Source organism: Myxocyprinus asiaticus, chromosome 39 (genome assembly GCF_019703515.2).
Source record: "Myxocyprinus asiaticus isolate MX2 ecotype Aquarium Trade chromosome 39, UBuf_Myxa_2, whole genome shotgun sequence".
Classification (NCBI taxonomy): Eukaryota; Metazoa; Chordata; class Actinopteri; order Cypriniformes; family Catostomidae; genus Myxocyprinus; species Myxocyprinus asiaticus.
The window spans coordinates 13,485,455-13,506,605 of record NC_059382.1 but is presented as its reverse complement, the minus strand read 5'-3'; positions in this window follow the sequence as shown (position 1 = coordinate 13,506,605).

Genomic DNA, 21,151 nt, shown 5'->3' with positions numbered 1-21,151 from the left:
AGCTTTACATTGTCATTCAATTAAAAATGATGCAGTGAAAATAATTTACAAATGTATGTCGATAGTCTTTTCAAATACCTGTCGAGCACAGCCTCAGGTTTTCAGTGCAACTGTACCTTTAAAAAATACAGCCAAAAATAAGAGGGAGGCCCTATATGCCACCCACCCTCCTTTTTTTTATAAGGAGCTGGTGAATAAAATTGCATTTCAAACAGAAATATGTGTAAACTACCTTTAACTGTCGAGGCCCTGCCATGTAGTTCCTTTTTACAAGACATCTTGACTGTCAAGTCTGAGCTTTCAGAGAATTCAGAGTTTACAACTTGTAATTATGAGTTTTACGTAGATGTGAACGGTTTTTACAAGTTAGAATCACGTAATTATGGGAATTCTGTCATAGCGTGAATAAGTCCACGTCCACACTAATCCATTTTAGTTTGAAATCTCAGTTTTCAGTTTCCTAACATCATCGTTTTGCAAAGTATGCGGTAATAGGTAGTGTTTTCGAAAGTGTCGCTTGAGGAAAACACCATTTTAGTGTTGATGAGAGGCATAAACAAAGAAAAATAAATGCTTTTTTAAACAATAATTTATTAGTGAGGATATGGCCTAAATCTCCTCAGAGATTTGAGTTAATTTTCTATGGAGCATTGCCGCCAAATTTCCTGAAGCGTTGTTGCAGCAAGAATTCGTATTCAGTAGATCAATGTGGAATCCGATCAGATGTTGTGTTTCACCTTCTGAATGTGTCTTGTGTCTGCAGGAGTATGTTTGGGCTTTTGTGTATGTGTATGCATGTGTATATGGTGCTTACTAGTATGAGGGAGTGTAGCCGGTGTTGAACAGTAAAGGCTGATCGTGGTGTTTGAGCTTGTAGCCGCTGATGCATGAAATGGAACTCAGACAAGCAGTCTGCTTAAGCCTGTCCCCATGTCCTCCTCTAGATACCTATATCCCTTCATTGATTTTGCAGCAAGAGATGGAAGTGGGGGTAGAAGCAAGGTTGGCCTTGAGTTCGCAAGTAGACACAGACAAGGCTACATTGTGGAAAATGGTACACAGACGCAAGTGCTTTAACCAATAACTTTTAAAGGGATAGTTAACTTAAAAACAGTGTTGGGTGTAATGCATTACTAAGTAATTAATTACTGTAATTAAAGTACTTTTTCATTTTCATTGAAAAAAAAAAGTACTTTAATTACTGTTACTTCTGATGTAATTGTGTTAAATACTGTATAGACTATAGAACAATTCTGTATAAAACAATAGTGAATTTAATATCTAATGTTAAAATATATGTTTTCTAATTGAATGCAGCCCCCTTAAATTCTTTGGCCAGTTCATGAATAATTTATTTGATTTTATATTATTTATTTGAAAGAATGAAAAGAACAATTTCATGTCTTGTTTTTTTTTTTTTCATCTGGTTGAGGTTAAGGGTTTTAGAAAGTAATTAGTAATAAGTAATGCAATTACTTATTAGTAATTAGTACAGTAATCTAATTACACTGTAGATGTAATTAGTAGTTAGTAATTAATTACGTTTTTAGAGTAACTTACCTAACACTGCTTAAAAATGGTAACTCTAATGTTGTTACAAATCTGTATGACTTTCTTTTTTTCCAAGAAAGACAAAAGGGGATGTTAAAATCAATTACTGTAATTGATTATAATAAGATTTAAAGATACTTTAAACTATTTATCAAACCATAATCCCCTTGCATTTTTTTACTAACTGTATGCCTGTTTACATCTACATTCTGTGGATTCTGTGCGAATAAAATGACTGTCACAAAATAGGTACAAAAGGCTAAAGCCCTAGGGATTCTGGGATCTCTCGTCTGACCTCCAAAAGCAAAGTAGCAAGTTAATCAACCCTCATTACAACAAATTACAGATGGGCCTGGAATGCTAATCGGGTCTTAATTGCGAACCCACTACCAATGGAAAATGCACACCTCTGCAAATGGCAGATGCTTGATCCTGATCAATACCAGGCATGCAACTATCAACTGCAAAATCAATACAGTTGGATTTGGTCATCCAATTTTCTGTCATGTTGCAAATAAGGGCCCTAACAGAGTGGCCATGGATAACGAGCTTGACTATTCAGACCTTGGTCTTTATCTATCAATGGGTCAATTCCAGAGTCTCCAGTGACCTGAGGCTGGTGTGGCTCTTCTACATCATCATTTAGATCTATTGTGTTTATTTCATTGCTTACAAGGGTAGTTCACCCAAAAATGACAATTCTATCATCATTTAATCTCCCTCGTGTCATTCCAAGCTGCTTTCGCAATAGTGTTACTTTTCCAGTAACAAACTACTTTTTCCAACAAGTAGCACTGTAGCATCACAAAATGCTACATTTGTCACATTGTATTGCAAATGCAGCAATGGAGCGTTCGCTTACACCATTCACACTCATGTTGCGATGGAAAATCCAAATCAAGTGAATCGGTTCTTTCGGACAGTTTATTTGATGAACAGGTTACAATAAACGATTTGCTTATATTTAGCATTGGGAACTCCAATTCATTTTAGTGAGCCAGTTCGTTTGAACGATTTATGTAAATGAGCTGGTTCACATAAATTATTCACTAATTACTTGAGCTCCGGACTGCCTTAATGAGGCTTTGCTTTTTTTTTTTTTTTTTTTTTTTTTTTTAAGTGAAATATTCTATTAACTGCTGCTGTTTATCAATATATTTTGACTCTGTTATATAACATAGTTTATATTCAGTATTCATTTACCAATTCCGAAAAAGTTGGGACGGTATGAAAAATGCTAATAAAAACAAAAAGGAGTGATTTGTAAATTATATTCACCCTTTGCTATATTGAAAGCACTACAACTACACATATGATGTTTTACCTTGTGAATTTCATAGGTTTTTTTTTTTTATGTACATTAATTTCAAATCATATGATTGCAACACGCTCAAAAAAAAAAGTGCAATTTAAGACTAATAACAATTTGATGAGTTGAAACAGATGTTAAACAGGTGAGGCAATTGTGTCATAATTCTGTATACTGTATAAGTAGCCTCCAAAAACAGCCTAGTCCTTCAAGAGCAAGGATCGTTCAAGACTCAACCACTTCTGAATGCGTGTGATCTCTGATCCCTCAGACGTCACTGTCTTAAAAAAACGGCATTCATCTGTAATGGATGTCATGAACATGGGCTTGAGAAAACTTTAGTAAACCTTTAATCAACACCACTCGCCGCTGCATCCACAGATGCAAGTTAAGACTTTACTATGCAAAGCAGAAGCCCTACATCAACACTGTCCAGAAGCGCTGCCGACTTCTCTGGGCTCGGTCTCATCTTAGATGGAAAGTAGAATAATGGAACTATGTTTTTTGGTCTGAAGAGTCCACATTTCAAAACGTTTTTGAAAAACAAAGCCGTCGTGTTATCCGGGCCAAAGAGGAAAAGGGCCATCCAAGCTGTTACTAGTGTCAGGTACAAAAGCCAGTGTATGTATGGACCAGGGGTGGAAGAAATGGTGATGTTTCACAGTGGAAAACACTCGACTGTCACAACCTTTTTGGAGCGTGTTGCAATCATCTGATTTGAAATTACTGTACATTTAAAAAAAAAAAAAACACACACACAATGAAATTCACAGGGTAAAACATTGTATAATGTTTAGTTGTAGTGCTTTCAATATAGCAAAGGGTAAATATAATTTACAAATCACTCCTTTTTGTTTTTATTAGCATTTTTCATACTGTCCCAACTTTTTCGGAATTGCTTGTATATTTAATCTTGTCACCCTAATTAAATTAAATAATCTAAACATAAAAATATTTTCTTCTTTAAAAAGCTTGTTGTTACATACTTTTATGTGTAACTTGTAGTGTACGGAAGCTAACTAAAAGAGTAGCTTGACTGTAGTTTAACTACTTTATATTATGAGTAGCTTGTAGCTTAGGAAGCTACAGTTTCAAAGTAGCTTCCCCAACTTTGACTGAGGCTGTCATTCTGCCTAACATCTCCTTTTGTGTTACTTTAAGAATGAAAGTCATACAGGTACTGTATAAATCAACATTAGTTTAATGCTAGGTTTATAATTATCTGTAGGCCTGTTGTACCTTATTATTTTGCAATAGTCCGAAAAGACTAGATATTTATTGTTCTTTGTTCATAAGAAATATTTAATGAGACGAAACTGGTCGTAAACCAAGCGAATTGTCATTTCTGAGTGCTGTCAAACATCAGAAGTGGCTCCTCTTTTGTAATATTGCATATACAGTAAGCCTATCTATTAAACGACTTTCAATGCACCAATTTGTTTTTGGCAGATGAATGTCCTTGTTGGCACGAGATTGCCTCAGTCTGTGTTTTAGCCAGTAAATACCATCTGTGATTGACAGAGAGATATGAGCCAAGAGCACATGCCTGGATGAATGGTGTCCAGTAAATGGTGAAGCAACATGGATTACAGTTTGATCCGTTGAAGGATGCAGCTTACAGAGGATTTCACATAAGTGCTCTGACACGACTGATGTTCAGCAGGCATGTTTTCTAACCGCTACATGATGGAATGGCGTTTTCGCTGTAATACTTTGTTTGCTGCATCTGACCCCTGAAATTTGTTATGGTATATCTGGCTTTAAAATAAGCATTTTAGATCTGGCTACACATGTACATCCATACTTTAATATAAAGCAGTGATTTGACATTAGAAAATGGCAATTCTGTCATCATTTACTGTCATGTTGTTCCAAATGCATATGACATTCTTCTTCTGTGGAACACCAAAGGAGAAGTTTAGCAGAATGTCCAAGCTGCTCTTTTCCATAGAATGAAAGTCTGTCAAGCAACTCAAAGGATACAAAAACCACCAACCATATAATAGGAGAAAAAATTCAAGTTTAAAGTGTTATTTCACCCAAAACTCATAGGGTGAGTAAATTTTCATTTTGGGGTAAACTAACCTTTTGACCCTTTAATTTGTTCATTTAAAATCTTTCTTGACATCTGTGGTTACCATTCACTTTCATTGTGGTAAAGAGCGGCTTGGACATCCTGCTATAAATAATTCTGTGTTCCACAGAAGAAAGAAAGTCCTATGGTTTTGGAACAACATGAGAGTGAATAAATGATGACATAATGTTCATTTATGGGTGAATTATCCCTTTCCTACTTGCTTACATGTGCAGTAACCTTTTTCTATGAGCACCTGAATATCTAAAACTCAGAGTTGGAGACTTGTAAAGGGAATTAAAATAAGAAAAAAGTGAGTAAGCTCCACAAACCTTGAGCACGAAGTTATTTTTCAGAGAATTATAACGAAGGGCATTGTAGATAAGGAGCTCTGCAGACAAGGACAAGTGAAAATCATGCCACGCAAATGCACTGCAATTGCGGAGGCCCTTTTGAGAGATCACTAGTGGTTTAAATTGCAAAGATGAGCGTCAAAATGGATGAAGCATCTTTAGGTCCTTTCACACTCTCATCTTCGCGATTTGCAATAATTACTCATTGAATGGGAGACATCAAGAAGCTGCTGATGGCTTCTCATTTTTCAGCAATATCAGACCGCTCTGCATCACAATCACTCAGTCACCTGGAAATGCATGTCCCTCACCGCACAGGGCATACTAGCAAATGGAGGTTTTCACGTGATTCTGGTGTATTGATCAATGCAGAGGAAAAATGTAACATAATACTACATGACCTCTGTTGACATTATAATGTTGAATTATAATGTAATAGTGAGGAAAGTGATGACAAATTAAAAAAGGCGCTGCATGAGTATAATAGCTGACCCGTGTACATTTTGCATAGACAAAGATAAGGGGATAGAAAACCGTGAGGTGGAGAGAGACAAAGAGAGCAAGAGTGTGGGAGTGAACCACAAAAAAAGAGGGAGAGAGCATGGTCTGATAATGGAGGGCAAGGGAAGGTTGCTGACCTGCAGATCATTCTAGGGTTTGTGTTACAGAGACAGGGCAAGGTCAGCCTCCTTAGTTTACCACTGTGGTTTCATCACCTGTGTTTTATTTAGTATCACAAACATATTCAGAGATACCCTTAAATAGACATTACCGAGCATCCGGCCCAAATGTCATAATTTCTTTACTTTGTGATAAAGCAGGTGACCCATAGGACAGAAAAATAACAATTGAGACCTCTTATCTCAATTGTTACTTAGGCAGCAATACAATTAATGGAGACCCTGCTAAAATATTCCAGCCTTTCCAAGCAAGGATTTAGCTGTATAGACAGTTAGTCTTTCAGCCTGACGATCTGACAAGTGCCCCAAACCCCTCTAAAACCAGCAAACAGACCAGCCTGATCACACTGGGAGACCAAAAAGATCAGCTTAGGCTGTTTTTTGTTTTTGTTTTGTTTTTGTGTGTGTGTGTGTGTGTGTGTGTGTGTTTAGCAGGGGAGTAAATGGACACTTTTGCTTGCGGCTCTTGTTTCTCATATTTTTCTCCTGAGCTAAAGACCCCAGTAATCTCATATGTTCCTCCTCTAGAGTTTCAGAAGGTCTTTCAACAATGACACAAACTGTGCTTAAAGCTGCAGATTGTAATGTCTGTGGCACTAGTGTAAAGGCCCAGGCACACTCATAGTGAAATGTTTCTTCGTTCTTCGATCAAAACCAAAAAGAAGTTCAAAACAGCTGCCATTTATATGGGATCAAAATCCCATCAAATGTACTGCAGTCATGGATCCAAAAATAATACGTGTGAATCAAAAAATAATAAGCACAGATCAAAATAATAAGCGCAGATCAAAATAATTAGTGCAGATCAAATAAATAACAAGCATGAATCAAAAATATATAAACACATTTAAAATATGCTGCAAAAAAACAACAGAAAAATTAAAGCAAAGTCATCAGAATTGTAAACAAAATTGTTTTCCTTGGTTATATTTCTGTTTTTGTGCTCTGACAATTTTGCTCATTTACATTTGTATTTATTTTTGGTACGCTTATGCTTTATTTTTCATTGCTTTTGTGTCCAAGTTCTGTGCTTGATTTTCCAAAACTTGTGAGTAGAGTTTCATGTAAATCAGGGGCCGTTTTGCGTCCCTACTGGTCCACTTGTTCTTTATCGACAGCTCCTCCTCTAGCCAATCATTCGAAGAGGGGAGATGACGTCACTCCAATGGAACTCCGACAGCTGCTGCTCAATATTGTATTATTTGTGGTTGATAGATATGCTGCTTGTGTCTGTTTTGAGTATTTTCTTCCAGCTCTAGGAAACAATGTGTTGTCCGAGTAGGTCATTATCATAGTCCGTTAACACATGTATCAAGTTAGCTGAATTTAGTTAGCAGAGTTTTAGTTTAGGCATTATTTAAGACTTCCTTGTTTGTAGGTTATTGGCTGCATATCTAAAAAAAAAATAAAAAAAAACAAGGCTGGGTTGGTATGGATGTTTGATGCATGTTTTTACTAGCTGTACCAATGTAGTCGCGAGTTCAGAACCCAACTTGATCCGCTTTTCCATGTTGCTGAATGTGCCGTTATGTACTGATCCTACGTTGGCATCGTTGGCAGGCTAGATTTAGTTTATTTTTCCACGATACTGCAGCGGAATCAGAAACAAGTGACCAAGCATCCCCACGTCAATAAATAATGCAATAAAGTTAGCTTGAAGTTGGACGTTCTTTAATCACAAATAGTCACAAATTTAAGGACCATCTCTAAAGATACAGGCAACATTGGAGCATACATATCCAAAACATTTACAAACATTTCCATAACATAGAGTATAGATGATATTGATATCATCATGATGGCGCCGCGGATGGCTGCCTCGGTGTGGAGCTCCTCAGTTCTTTTGTTGTTTTTGTTTGTTTGTCCTGTATTTAGTCATCTTTTTCCAGTCAGTTTTAACAGAGATAAACTGCTGAACATTCGACAACATATACCAGACAATCTTTTCCCAGTTTTCGAATATTCAGATGTTTTGCTAGACATTTTAGTTGGAGGAGCAGCTCTGCTGTTCAAGAGACGCAGGCGAGGGAGACGAGCCAGTGCGCTAGTCAAACTCCGTCGGCACGGATTTCGAACAGCGCTGCCGAGTATTCACTTAGCGAATCTCCGCTCTCTTCCTAACAAAATGGACAAACTACATCTCCTCACCCGCACAAACAAGGACTTTTCAACCTCTGCTGCCTTGTGCTTCACAGAAACCTGGTTGAGTGAAGCCATTCCGGACAGCACGTTACATCTGCCGGGCTTCCAGCTGTTTAGAGTGGATCGCATCGCGAGAAAACAAGAGGCGGTGGAACATGCTTTTATATCAATGAAAGTTGGTGTACAGATGTAACAACGTTAAAGAGGATGTGCTGTCCTAATTTGGAAGCGCTCTTTATTAACTGTAAGCCTTTCTACTTGCCATGGGAGTTTTCCTCGTTTATTCTGGTGAGTGTGTATATCGCACTAAACGCGTGTTTGAACAGTGCTGCAACAGCTGGCTGATCAAATCAAAGACATGGAACAAAAATACCCAGACTCTGTTGTTATTATTATTATTATTGGGGATTTTAACAAAGCAAATCTCACACGTGAACTGCTCAAATACAAACAGCACATCACATGCCCCACCAGAGACAGAAATATAGTGGATCACTGCTACACAACAATAAAGGATGCATATCGCTCTGTCCCTAGAGCAGCTTTAGGACTCTCTGATCACTGTCTGGTTCATCTTCTTCCAACCTACAGGGAGAAATTAAAATCAACCAAGCCAGTAGTAAGGACTGTAAAGAGATGGACCAATGAAGCAGAGCGGGAACTACAAGCCTGCTTCGATTGCACGGATTGGAGTGTTTTTGAGGCTGCAGCCACAGACCTGGACGAGCTCACAGATACTGTTACATCATATATCAGTTTCTGTGAGGATATGTGCATTCCTACTAGGACTTATTTAAAGTTCAACAATGACAAACCGTGGTTTACAGCAGAGCTCAGGCAGTTTCATCAGGCCAAAGAGGATGCTTACAGGAGTGGGGATAAAGTCTTGTACAATCAGGCCAGGAACACACTGAACAGGGAAATCAGAGTGGCTAAAAGAAGATACTCTGAGAATGACCCTGCATCAGTGTGGAGTGGCATGAAACAACTCACAAATTACAGGACTCCTACCCCCAACCCTGTAGGGAACCAACATCTGGCTGACGACCTAAATGTGTTCTACTGCAGATTTGAAAGGCCCAATCTCACACCCCACACCCACTCTGACCTTCACTTCACACAAACACCAACACCTCCTGCAACCCCCCTCCTGCTACTCAACCAGCACTTAAGATCTGTGAAGATGATGTGAGCCACGTCTTTCGGAAACAAAAGACGAGGAAGGCTTCAGGCCCAGATGGCATCTCACCAGCGTGTCTTCAATCTTGTGCTAACCAGCTGGCCCCCATCTTCACACAGATCTTCAATAGATCACTGGAGCAGTGTGAAGTCCCTTGCTGCTTCAAATGCTCGATCATTATTCCTGTCCCAAAGAAACCAAAAATCACAGGACTTAATGACTACAGACCTGTCGCCCTGACGTCTGTGGTCATGAAATCATTTGAGAGACTGGTGTTGGCCCACCTGAAGAACATCACTGGACCCTTTCTAGATCCCCTTCAATTTGCTTAGAGCAAACAGGTCTGTGGATGATGCAGTCAACATAGGATTGCATCATATCCTGCAACATCTGGACAGACCAGGGACATATGCAAGGATCCTTTTTGTGGATTTCAGTTCAGCTTTCAACACCATCATCCCAGCTATACTCCAGAATAAATTACACCAACTCTTTGTTCCCATGTCTATCTGTCAGTGGATTACCAGCTTTCTGACGGACAGGCAGCAGCTTGTGAGACAGGGGAAACTCACTTCTAGCACCTGTACAATCAGCACTGGTGCCCCCCAGGGATGTGTGCTCTCCCCACTACTCTTCTCCCTCTACACCAATGACTGCATTGCCAAGGACCCCTCTGTCAAGCTCCTGAAGTTTGCAGACGACACCACCGTTATCAGCCTCATCCGAGATGACGATGAGTCTGCATACAGAAGGGAGGTTGAACATCTGGCTGTCTGGTGCAGTCAAAACAACTTTGAGCTGAACACGCTCAAAACAGTGGAGATCATTGTGGACTTTAAGAGGAACACCCCAACATTGACCCCCCTCACCATTCTAAACAGCACTGTGGCAGCAGTGGAGTCATTCAGGTTCCTGGGCACTATCATCTCACAGGACCTGAAGTGGGAGATCCACATTGACTCCATTGTGAAAAAGGCCCAGCAGAGGTTGTACTTCCTTCGCCAGCTGAGGAAATTCAACCTGCCACAGGCGCTGCTGATACAGTTTTACTCCGCAGTCATTGAGTCTGTCCTCTGCACTTCAATAACTGTCTGGTTTGGTTCAGCTACGAAATCAGACATCAGAAGGAAAGTACAGTTCGGACTGCTGAGAGGATTATTGATTATTGGTTTTTGCAGCAGCAGCATATTTTAAATGTGTTAATATATTTTTGATTCATGCTTGTTATTTTATCTGTGCGAATTATTTTGATCTGCGCTTATTATTTTTTTGATCTGCGCTTATTATTTTTTGATTTACGCTTATTATTTTGATTCACGCTTATTAATTTTGGATCCGTGACCGCAATACATTTGACGGGATTTTGATCCCATACATTTAGAGGAGCATTTAAATATGAGGATGCTCAAGGTAACATGTATAACATCAACTGATATGACAATAAAATTCATGCCTCATTCTATGTGTAGAATTCAGACGAGATCAGTTAAAAGCTGTTTTAACCACTCGATGATGTAATATACAGTATATGCAGTAGATAATGTGTGATTTGTAATATTTACCTTTTGCATTCATAGCGCTTATGCACTAACACTATGCGGCCATAATGTGCGCCGATTATAATCTGATTTTGTAATTTATGATGGGACTGATACTACTGCAAAGATAAGTGTATAAAAGAATGTTAATGTTTAGAATACAGAGAAAAGAATGATGATTTAGGCAAATCTTACTTTGGGCAGATGTGCAAACGGCTTTCATCTGCAGAAGGCACATGAGTGAAGCAGCATATCGAACAACAGAGTGAGATTTGTAGACTTATTAATAGAAAAAATGTGCATGGTATGTTCTTGGAAATATGTCTATGTGAACGAAGCTATTAAAGCATAACCTCTGAGCAATACAATTTTCCTGTAATCCTCTGAGCAATAAAATAACTGACTGTAATCAAACATACGGTATTAGTAAAAATATCCGTTCAGAACTAAATTACAGAAGCTGTTTCATTGATGGCATATCAGGATAAGAATGTAATTTGTTTACATGTATGTATTTATTATATCTAAGTTATAAATAAACATTATGGCTAAACTCTGTAGAGGAGTTGTGGAATTACAGCTGGGCATCTTCTAATTTCATTGCTTTTGTCCTCAGGATTTCTGATCCAATCTTATAGTTTTCATAATTGGAATCAGCTGGACTCAAGACATCTACTTCCATTATTTCCTGCTCATAAAGCAACTTTATGAAGCTTGTCCCTTTAACTTAATACCATTTTCGCTCTAAAATGATCACATACACATACACAAACTTGCACATATTCCCAGGTGCACACAAGCACGAGTCACAAACCCCCTATTGCCCACAAAACATATTCTTCTTACACTGTCATCACCAGCAATATTGACATTAACACTGAGACTCACAAACAGTCGAATATTCAGCCCTGTGTTCCTTTGTTCACGGTGTCAATATCACCACAGTGCCTTACTAGCATCGGGCAGAGGGTCACAGGCTGTTAACCTTTGTTCCTTTAATAGAGAGTAATTTTTGTTATGAATGGTGGGGCCTGTCCCGTATGCCAGGGCATGGGAGCGCCCCGTGCCCCAGACTACCTCCCGCTGTCTGGTAATGAGTAATCAGGCCAACAGCATGTCAATAGCTTGGCGTGAACTGGACTGACCCTCCCCGTGTTCTCTCCCTGACAGAGCTGGTAAGCGGCTTGACCACCCTTCCCCCCAAAACATGGGCCGCTCTCTGTGTATATGTCTTTCCCAGCTCATTTAAACAGGAGACCACAATGATGTAAGGTCAAATGTACATTTTGGTTGACAGTACTAAAGTAAACCATGAGGGGCTGTGTGTTACAATGATATTACCACGCGAAAGGGGTGCTTTTAAAATCCCCTTGTCAGTGGTTGTAAAATGGTGGCAACAGAGTGCATGCAAGAATATGGTTCCAGATGTAAAAATCACATTAATTGTAGGAGAATCAATTATTAACGATAGCTTATAAACCTTTAAAGACCATGAGCTCCAAGGTTGTTAGTTTAATAGTTTAATAGTAGAATTTCTGGTGAAGAACTACACTACCCATGATCCTGAGGACCGCGGCAAAAGCGATCGCCCACTCCCGTGACACACTGCGAAACTACTTATATATTTGTATATATCTGAATATTTTGCAGAAAACTTGAAATATATTGAGTCAATAATTATAAACAAAAACATTAAATTAATAGTTCTATTTTTTCACATCTTTTTTTTATTTCAATTACGTCATTCGCAATGCACCATGAGATTGTAGTTCATTCTTTCATGAAAAATTAAGGTCACAGTCGTGTTCTCTTTGTCCATTTTTAAATTCTTTTTTGCTTAACTTGAAATGTTGTGATTAGCCTACATTTGTTGGCTTGTTGGTTTGGTTCATGCCATTAATGATTTTATGAAGTACTTTATGAAACCCCTATGGAAAAGTTCTTCTGGAGCCACATTTTATAATCTGTGCATTCACTGGGAATCAAACCCACAATCTTGGTCTTGTCAACCACCATATTCTACCCGCTGAGCTACAGGAACACTAAATGAGAACTAAAATGAAATGACAAGGGGTAAAGTGTGATTCCCAGTCTGTGGTGAAGGACAGAGTGTATGAAGTCCTAGAAAACAGTGTGTGGAAGTAAAAACAGCATTGCTGGGTAGATTCCACCAAGGTGCCCTCCCCATCCTCTGTGGTAGTCCTCTCCCTCCTCTTCCTCCTTTGATTTTTTTTGGCTCACTGAAAGAGAAAATGATGTAGGAGAAGACTGCATTGGCCACTGCTGGATAATTCTTCTCTTTGCCCTAATTAAAGATCTTTTCTGTAATTATGCTGGTTGCTTTGGAATTGGAAGAGCCTGGGCGAGATCCAGTTTTTTAACCAGGGACATGGCAATCTAAGAGAGGGATCATAATAATTATAGTGATGAAACTTCTAACATACATAATCAAGAACTCTTTCTGATGTGTTAGTTTTATATATAACACAAGCATTGAGCTTGTATTCCATCACATCTCCTGACAAAGTAAAAAGATGTTTTGCATCTTACACATTTGGGCCTAATGAACGTTACATTACTTAAGTAGACATTACTCAAACTCGCCTTAGATTACAATACCCGCTTTTTCACCATATGGCCAAACAGTTCTCGTGGCAAAACCGTGCTGTTCCGTACCAATCCAGGCCAGTTGCCACAGTTACAGTTTCTTTATCCACTCTGATGCGGTGAAATCAGGATTAGAATGTATGAAACAGATCCGTCTGTTGGTGACGACGTGAGAGGTAAACAATGGAGCGAGTGCACTATGGAGGATGACAACATATTCCAGTTTTTAGTACTGCTTTTCCCCCTGATTTTACTATGCTAAAGTACAGGAAAGACACAGCCCATATCACAAAAAGAGAAGCAAAAAGAAAAAGGCGAGAGGTCTGCCATCATTTGCTCAGGGCTTGTGTATGCCACCGGACACAAACACATAAAGGTTAAAGTTTCCAGACTAGCTTATAATATTTAATGACAGAATATTATATAAATTATATTACATGAAAATAGTAAATATGATTATATTGATTTATTTGGAGTTTTAGCAAGTAATCTACTTCCCAGACAAAAAAGGCATGTAGAAAAATAAATGTAGGCTACTATAGCCTACTAGTTAAACCATCATCATCATCAAAACCATGAAGATACACTAAACGTGCACTTAAAAGGATAGTTCACCCAAAAATGAAAATGCTTTCATCATTTACTCACCCTCATGCCATCCAAGATGTGTATAACTTTCTTTCATTTGCTGAAATGCACGTGGAAATGCTACTGCAACCGTTCCACACCGTGCTCAGAACCGTTCGGCCTGATGGTGGAAAAGCGGCCAATAACTGGGTGATTCTCTTGAAACCTGTCAAGAAAATGTCCTATTTGACTCTAAACTCAAAAGAATCGAATAAGAAATTATATTTTGCATATAGAAAATTAAGCCTAATTTTTAGAGCCATTAGGATTTTTTTTTAACATTTTGAATGTGGCATTGCTTACACAATTTGACCCCCCAGTTCACATTACCACAACGAGAAAAAAAATTATCTTATTTAAATTGTAAAGTATAATAGTATCATAGTAGTACTCCCTTGGTACTGCCTTTAATTTGAGCTGATTTTAAATAAAAAAATTGTGTAAAAAAATAAAAATAAATAATAATTATATATATATATATATGTATATGTTTTTTTACTATAGTACAGAAAAATTACTATCACGTTAATAAGAGTCATCATTGAAACCAATGAAAATTATAAAAGTAAAATGTCTGAACATGTTTCGGTAATGAGAATCGGGGGGTAAAATGGGCTTGAGTGTCAATGAAATAAATCTTAATAGCCCAAAATGTAGACTTTTCTTCATGCAAAATATAGTTTTATATATATATATAATTATATAAATATAATTATATAAATAAAAAAAATAATTATATATATATATATATATATATATATATATATATATATATATATATATATATATATATATAATTATTTTTTTTTCATTGATTTGGGGTTAAAAATAACCAGGACATTTTCTTGAAAGGTTTCGTGAGAATCACCCAGTTGTTTTTCCCCATCGGGCTGAACAATTCTAAGAAAGGGTGGAAGTATTGGTAGCATTTCTACTTGAGCAGGGTTCGGTACGGTACGATTACAAACCGTTCCCTGCATGGATATCTGAGCACGGTTAGCTAACCGCACTCAGTTGTGCTGGTCGAACGCTTTTAGTGACGTTGCAACCTACGTACAATTGGTTACTAGCCGGATCGGTACAGAATGGCATGGTTAAGCAACGGTAACCATTCGGCCTGAGGTCTAAACTAGTCCAGCTGACAAATAGCACCAGCCCAGCTTCGAAACAGGGTTGTATTTTCACTGAACCCTCCAACACTGGGGACAAACTTGAGGTATTTTCTCTAAGAATGGATAGCCTTACTCAAAAGCACAATGCATTGACTCAGAATAGACCTTGTGATAACAGGCCAAGGCCCTGGTAAATGAGTTCAAGCCCAGGCCCTTGAGACAATGCAGGTAACGGCCTTGTGCTCCAATTCCAGACAGTCCTTGATGATTTCCCTTTCTTTTCTCTCTCTCTCTCTCTTTTATTTTTGAGAGGCCTTCTCATGCTGTCTTATATTCTAATGAGGAACAGGCATAGCAAATTGCTCCACCCCAACCACCCGTGGAACGAGCCTGGAGGATTAGTCCAAGAGTGCAAAGTAGGTCAACAAGATGTGAAAACAAAGCATGCGAGGAGAATGAATGGCACGCCACAAAAGAGTGAGCAGGTCTGACACATCGCCGCAGCGCTTTGGCGGGGCTCCACACCCGCTCAGCACACGTCCACCGCGACACATGTGGACCAGCACCTGACCTGCTTCTCAGCTCCCCGTCTGCACCAGCAACTGATAGACGGACAATTCTGACATGTCTTTGAAAGAATATAGGACATGCCAGAAAAAGAAACTCATTAAAAAATAATAACAAAAAGAACGAGCCAACTGTGCTAGTAATCTCAGGGACACAAAGCCTTACTGATTCGCATTTTATATTGTTGACTAGCCAAATGACTGATTTTCACTTGGTAAAATCCACTGGTTTTAGGGCATATAAAATATCAGATCCTTAGAGAATAATACATAGCAGACACATGAGCTGAAAACATTCAATGCTTTGTCCTTTAATAGCTGACTATTGACTGAATGAAAGGGTGGGAGTGAATAGCTAGATCTGGGATGTTCACCAGTGACATTTCCCCAACATTAAATCACACAAAAGGCCAAGATGACCCTCCACCTGATGACTTAGCAGCCCTGGCTCTGAGCACCTCACCCTCCAGTCCTATTCAACTCTAGGCCTAAATCGGTTGGCTTTCCTTTACCATGTATTCTAAATGGAGGGATCTCACAATGAGAAATGAGATACTTGTCCTATTCAATGTGATCTGCAGATTATAATATGAGATCCTTCACATGGAGGAGACCGCAGCCTAAGGCAAAATAAATGTGGACCTCAGCACATTGATAAGAGGTATACTCATGTAGAGTTTGCCATGAGCAATTTGTCATGGAAAAGTTCAGCTTTTGATAGGGTTGCCCCATTCAAATGTAAGATTATCACATGCCTTCCTCAGCACAAGGGAGAAATATTAACCAATTTATGCAACCAAGATTCAAGGGAGATTTACTCAAATTACATTTTATTGCTACGAGGAGTCAAAGCATGTTTTCAAAGTGGAATCATAAATCTGATAAAAAAATTCATTTAGGATTTTGTTGTTTGACTCCGCAGTCTATATTCCAATTTGATGCTGTTAGTATTCCTAAGTAGTCGTACATAAAGTGTGTCTCTGGAACAGTGTTTCTCAACTGGTGGGTCCCAAAAGTGGGTCGCAGGTCTAGTGGGACTGGGTTGTGGATGGCAGGGAGAGAACAATGCCAAGGTTCTCCCATTGAAAATGTCTTGGCGGTCGCCCAAGTGAAATTTAGGGCTGCCGATGTAAATTTAATGATAATCTCACATTCAGCTAAGGGCTTTTCGTCTGCACTGCGGTATTTTTGCTGTGCGATGAAAGCTTTCACGTGAATGTAATGGAACCAGCTTCATTATTTAACCATGATTTGCTCTGCTCTCTGAAAACAACCAGGCTCCCCTTGATATTGTAGCAAGCAGACCTCAAAATCCATTTGAATTCTAGGGAGAATTTTCTAGTTTAAATTGCTATGGAGGAAGTAAAACCTCTCAAACAGTAGGCGGTCCCGATATGCTAAACAGCACTGAGGAAAAGAGCAACACTGTGCATGTGTCAAAATAAAATAAAGAAATAAAATAAACACATTTTCACCTTTACAAAATGTTTCCACAATTTTACAGTAATAAAAGTAACTGCATATTTTGACAAAAATGTTATAGTTTTATGTTAAATCATCTATTAGGTCGAATCTATTAGCCCTCATCTTTATAACAACAGTGGCGGTTGTAATACAATGTCTAAATGTGTTTTGCTGAATATAAAAAATAATAAATACTATATAATAATAATAATAATAATAATAATAATAATAATAATAATAATAATTATTATTATTATTATTATTATTTAAGACTAGCTACACTGACCTAACCATGGTAATGAGGAGCCATCCATGGTCTTACCTGTGCTTATATGTCATTATTAAGTTTTGCAAATTATTAAGTTTTCCTCCTGTGCAATATAGTATGTTCTGTTTGAATGATGTTTGAAATTAGGAAATAAACGGGATAATAAATATAATGGGCTCATATAAATAAATAGGCTCTTCAGAAAAGCAGGGAGAGAAAACTTCCTGTATCTTTTGTTGTTGACATAAAAAAATAAAGTTGCAGAAGTTTCCTGGTAAAATAAACACTAGAGGCGCTACAACAACAGTGACTTCTATTCCCTTTCACACAAATCAGGAGTAAAACGCCTGATTACCAGTTCAACACATTATTTTTCGCTCTGTTCCTCACACATGCTGTTATGGTATCAAAGCATTTTTTTACTATAGCACATAATTTGAAAGGTGATACATTTTAAAGTTTGCATTACATTACCAACTACATATACAAGCATTTTTAAGCATTATGCAGTAGCTGAAGAGCGGGGTATGAGTCCTGAAAGTATGCGAGTCGACAAGTAAGTCAAAAGCGTTATAGAAGCACCACAAAAATGCATGGTTGTGTAACCAATTACGTTTTTCTCCTCATGTTTGCTTTTATGACACTATAGGTTAGGTTTAGGTTTAGGTGTAGGTTTTAGAGTATCACCCACACCTATTATATTGCTTCTGAAGATATGGATTTAACCATATGAGCCTTATGGATTACTTTTATGTTTCCTTTATGTGATTTGTGGACAAAAGAAGGTTTGATCACCATTCACTTGCATTATATTGACCCACAGAGCTGAAATGTACTTCTAAAAATCTTTGTTTGTGTTCTGCTGAAGACAGAAAGTCATATACATCTGGGATGGCATGAGGGTGATTAAATTATAAGATAATTTTCATTTTTGGGTGAACTATCCCTTTAACCTTAAAAACCTCATCTGTTATATATATATATATATATATATATATATATATATATATATATATATATATATATATATATATAATATATATAAGTAAACCCCTTTCATGTGTGAATAACTTTATATTTATTTAACTCTTTAACTTTATTTAACTCTTAATCATTAGAGGTTTATAGGTAACACTTTATGATAAATAATTCATTAATAATTAAATTAAATATGTTTAACATTATCACATTAATTTGACATTTTGTATAAAAGTTTCATTGACTTTCATTGACCATCCAATAAATACATAGAGGACTTCTCTGATAAGCGTCTCAATTGTATTGGTGGACGTCATGATCAGCTGAGCATCAGCTGATTGCAAGCTTGACTCACATGACCTGCCTGAACTGTGCTTAAATTGTTGATATTGTACATGTCTTTATCTAACCAATCAAACAGAAATGAACATGTACATTTTACATTCAAATACCTACCAATGTAGATGAAATCACCCTGAGTGTTCAGTGCATTTTATAAACTATAAAGCTGGTAACGCAGAGCTCAAACATCCCTAAACATTTAGATTCCTCAAAGCTAGGTCAGTGATTTTCCATGCTTTCGCTTTCAAATAAAAAGGGAACAAGGCCAATGAGAATTGAAAATCCCTTTGGGAAAATTTGGGAGAATGTACACGGGTAAGATGTGAACTGTGGTTTTGCCACACATGGCTGCACAATGTCCACACAGTGAGGCCTTTCCTCTGCAAAACGCCAAGTCTTCCGCCCCCGCTCTCCATTCTGCCACACAAATGCAGAGAGCCACAATGTGTCACAACCCTGCACATAATACCCACATGGGGTTATTTCCTTTTTCTCCAAATCTCTTTCTTCTCCACTTCCCTCTCATTTGTTCTCTTGCGATCTCTAATATCTTTGACCTGGATGCCAGCAAAAGCATCGCCCCTGAATGCCGTATCTAGCAGTTTTCTTGTCATGCATCTGTGACATCTTTTAAATTCATGTATACAACTGTTTATGGTTCTCTGATAAGAATAATAAATGGTTTAATTTAACTATTATTTGACAACAAGCTCTCTTTTGCACAAAGAAGAAAGACCATAATGATTCCCCATCCATTGAGACATTTTTGATTAGTACTTTAGTCTTTTATTTTCAGTGACTCTTCTTTGGACTCTGAAACTGTGCCAGATCTTAAGCGGCCATAATAGCAACCTTACTTTCTCTCAAATGTAGTGCAGTGTATGTGGGCTGCATGCATAAACAGCATTTATTGATCTGCAATGCTCAGGGAAATAATGAGGGTTACATTATGAGACAAGGCCAAAATCCACAGAGTGTCTCACCTCAAATAAGCATGTCTAAAAGCCACAGTGCTTCCTTCGGCCACTGCATAGGAAGACATTCAAACAAGCTAAAAGACACTGATAAACTATTATGTGCCATCATCCAATCAGTCTGGATATTGACATACTCTTAAAAAAAAAAAAAAAAAAAAAAGCAAATAATTGGCACATTAATGGACAGGAAATGCTACAATATATATGAATGGCAACCGCTGGCCAAAACAACTCCTTTGGGAAAACGGAGTGCTTTGCTAAATGTTTTTAAATGCAATACCCTCTCACTTTAAGAGGAACAAATAAAAGCATAAATGCACCTTGTAAAGATTATAGATCACATTGGTCTTAAAGGGATAGTTCACCCAAAAATGAAAATTCTCTCATGATTTACTCACCCTCCTGGCATCCCAGATGTGTATGACTTTCTTTCTTCTGCAGAACACAAATTAAGATTTTTAGAAGAATATCTCATCTCTGTAGGTTCTCTCACAATGCAAGTGAATGGGTGCCAAAATTATAAAGCTCCAAAATCCACATAAAGGGAGCATAATAGTAATACATATGACTTCAGTGGTTAAATCCATGTGTTCAGACATGATATGATAGGTATGGGTGAGAAATAGATCAATATTAAAGTCATTATTTTTATATCTCCTCATGATATACACAAAGAATGTGAATCATCAAACACAGAAGGAGAAAGTGAAGAAAAAAGGACTTAAATATTGAACTGTTTCTCACCCACACCTATCATATTGCTTCAAAAGATATGGATTTAACCACAAGAGTCATCTGGAGTACTTTTATGTTGCATAAAAGAGAGATCAACCCTTTAACCTTAAAAAGTTCTTTTAAAAAAGCTTGGTATACCACCAGCACAAAAGACTAGCTGCTCTAGGCTGCTGAAAACGCCACACTGTATTTAACAGTTAAAAATGATGCGCTAGACCTTTGTAGATATTTCTATAGGAAATGTACATTGTCATTTGAAGTGCATTCCAAACACATTTTTATAAAATTTTTAGATAAAGTGGAAAAAACCCATCAGCAGTTCAACACAATGCCAGTTGCTGGTTGATGCAAGTTATCACATAGCAATGCTGCCCTATGCTAATGACACATAAATAATGTGACAGTTTTATTTTGTCAGCTTCTGTCATATGTGTATTTCTAAGTATTTTAAGTAGTTTTGGCTGCTTGCTTAGTCAGCATTCATCATACTCTCACTTCACAATGCCTGCTTTCAGTGATTGTGTCAATATTGTGTTAAACAGTAATTCTCCTTTCTACGGCGGCCTCTTTGGCAAGACCTGCAGCCTTTGTATTCGAGTCCAAAGGGGAAATGGCAGTTTACGCTTCTCACCCCATATCCTTATTTGC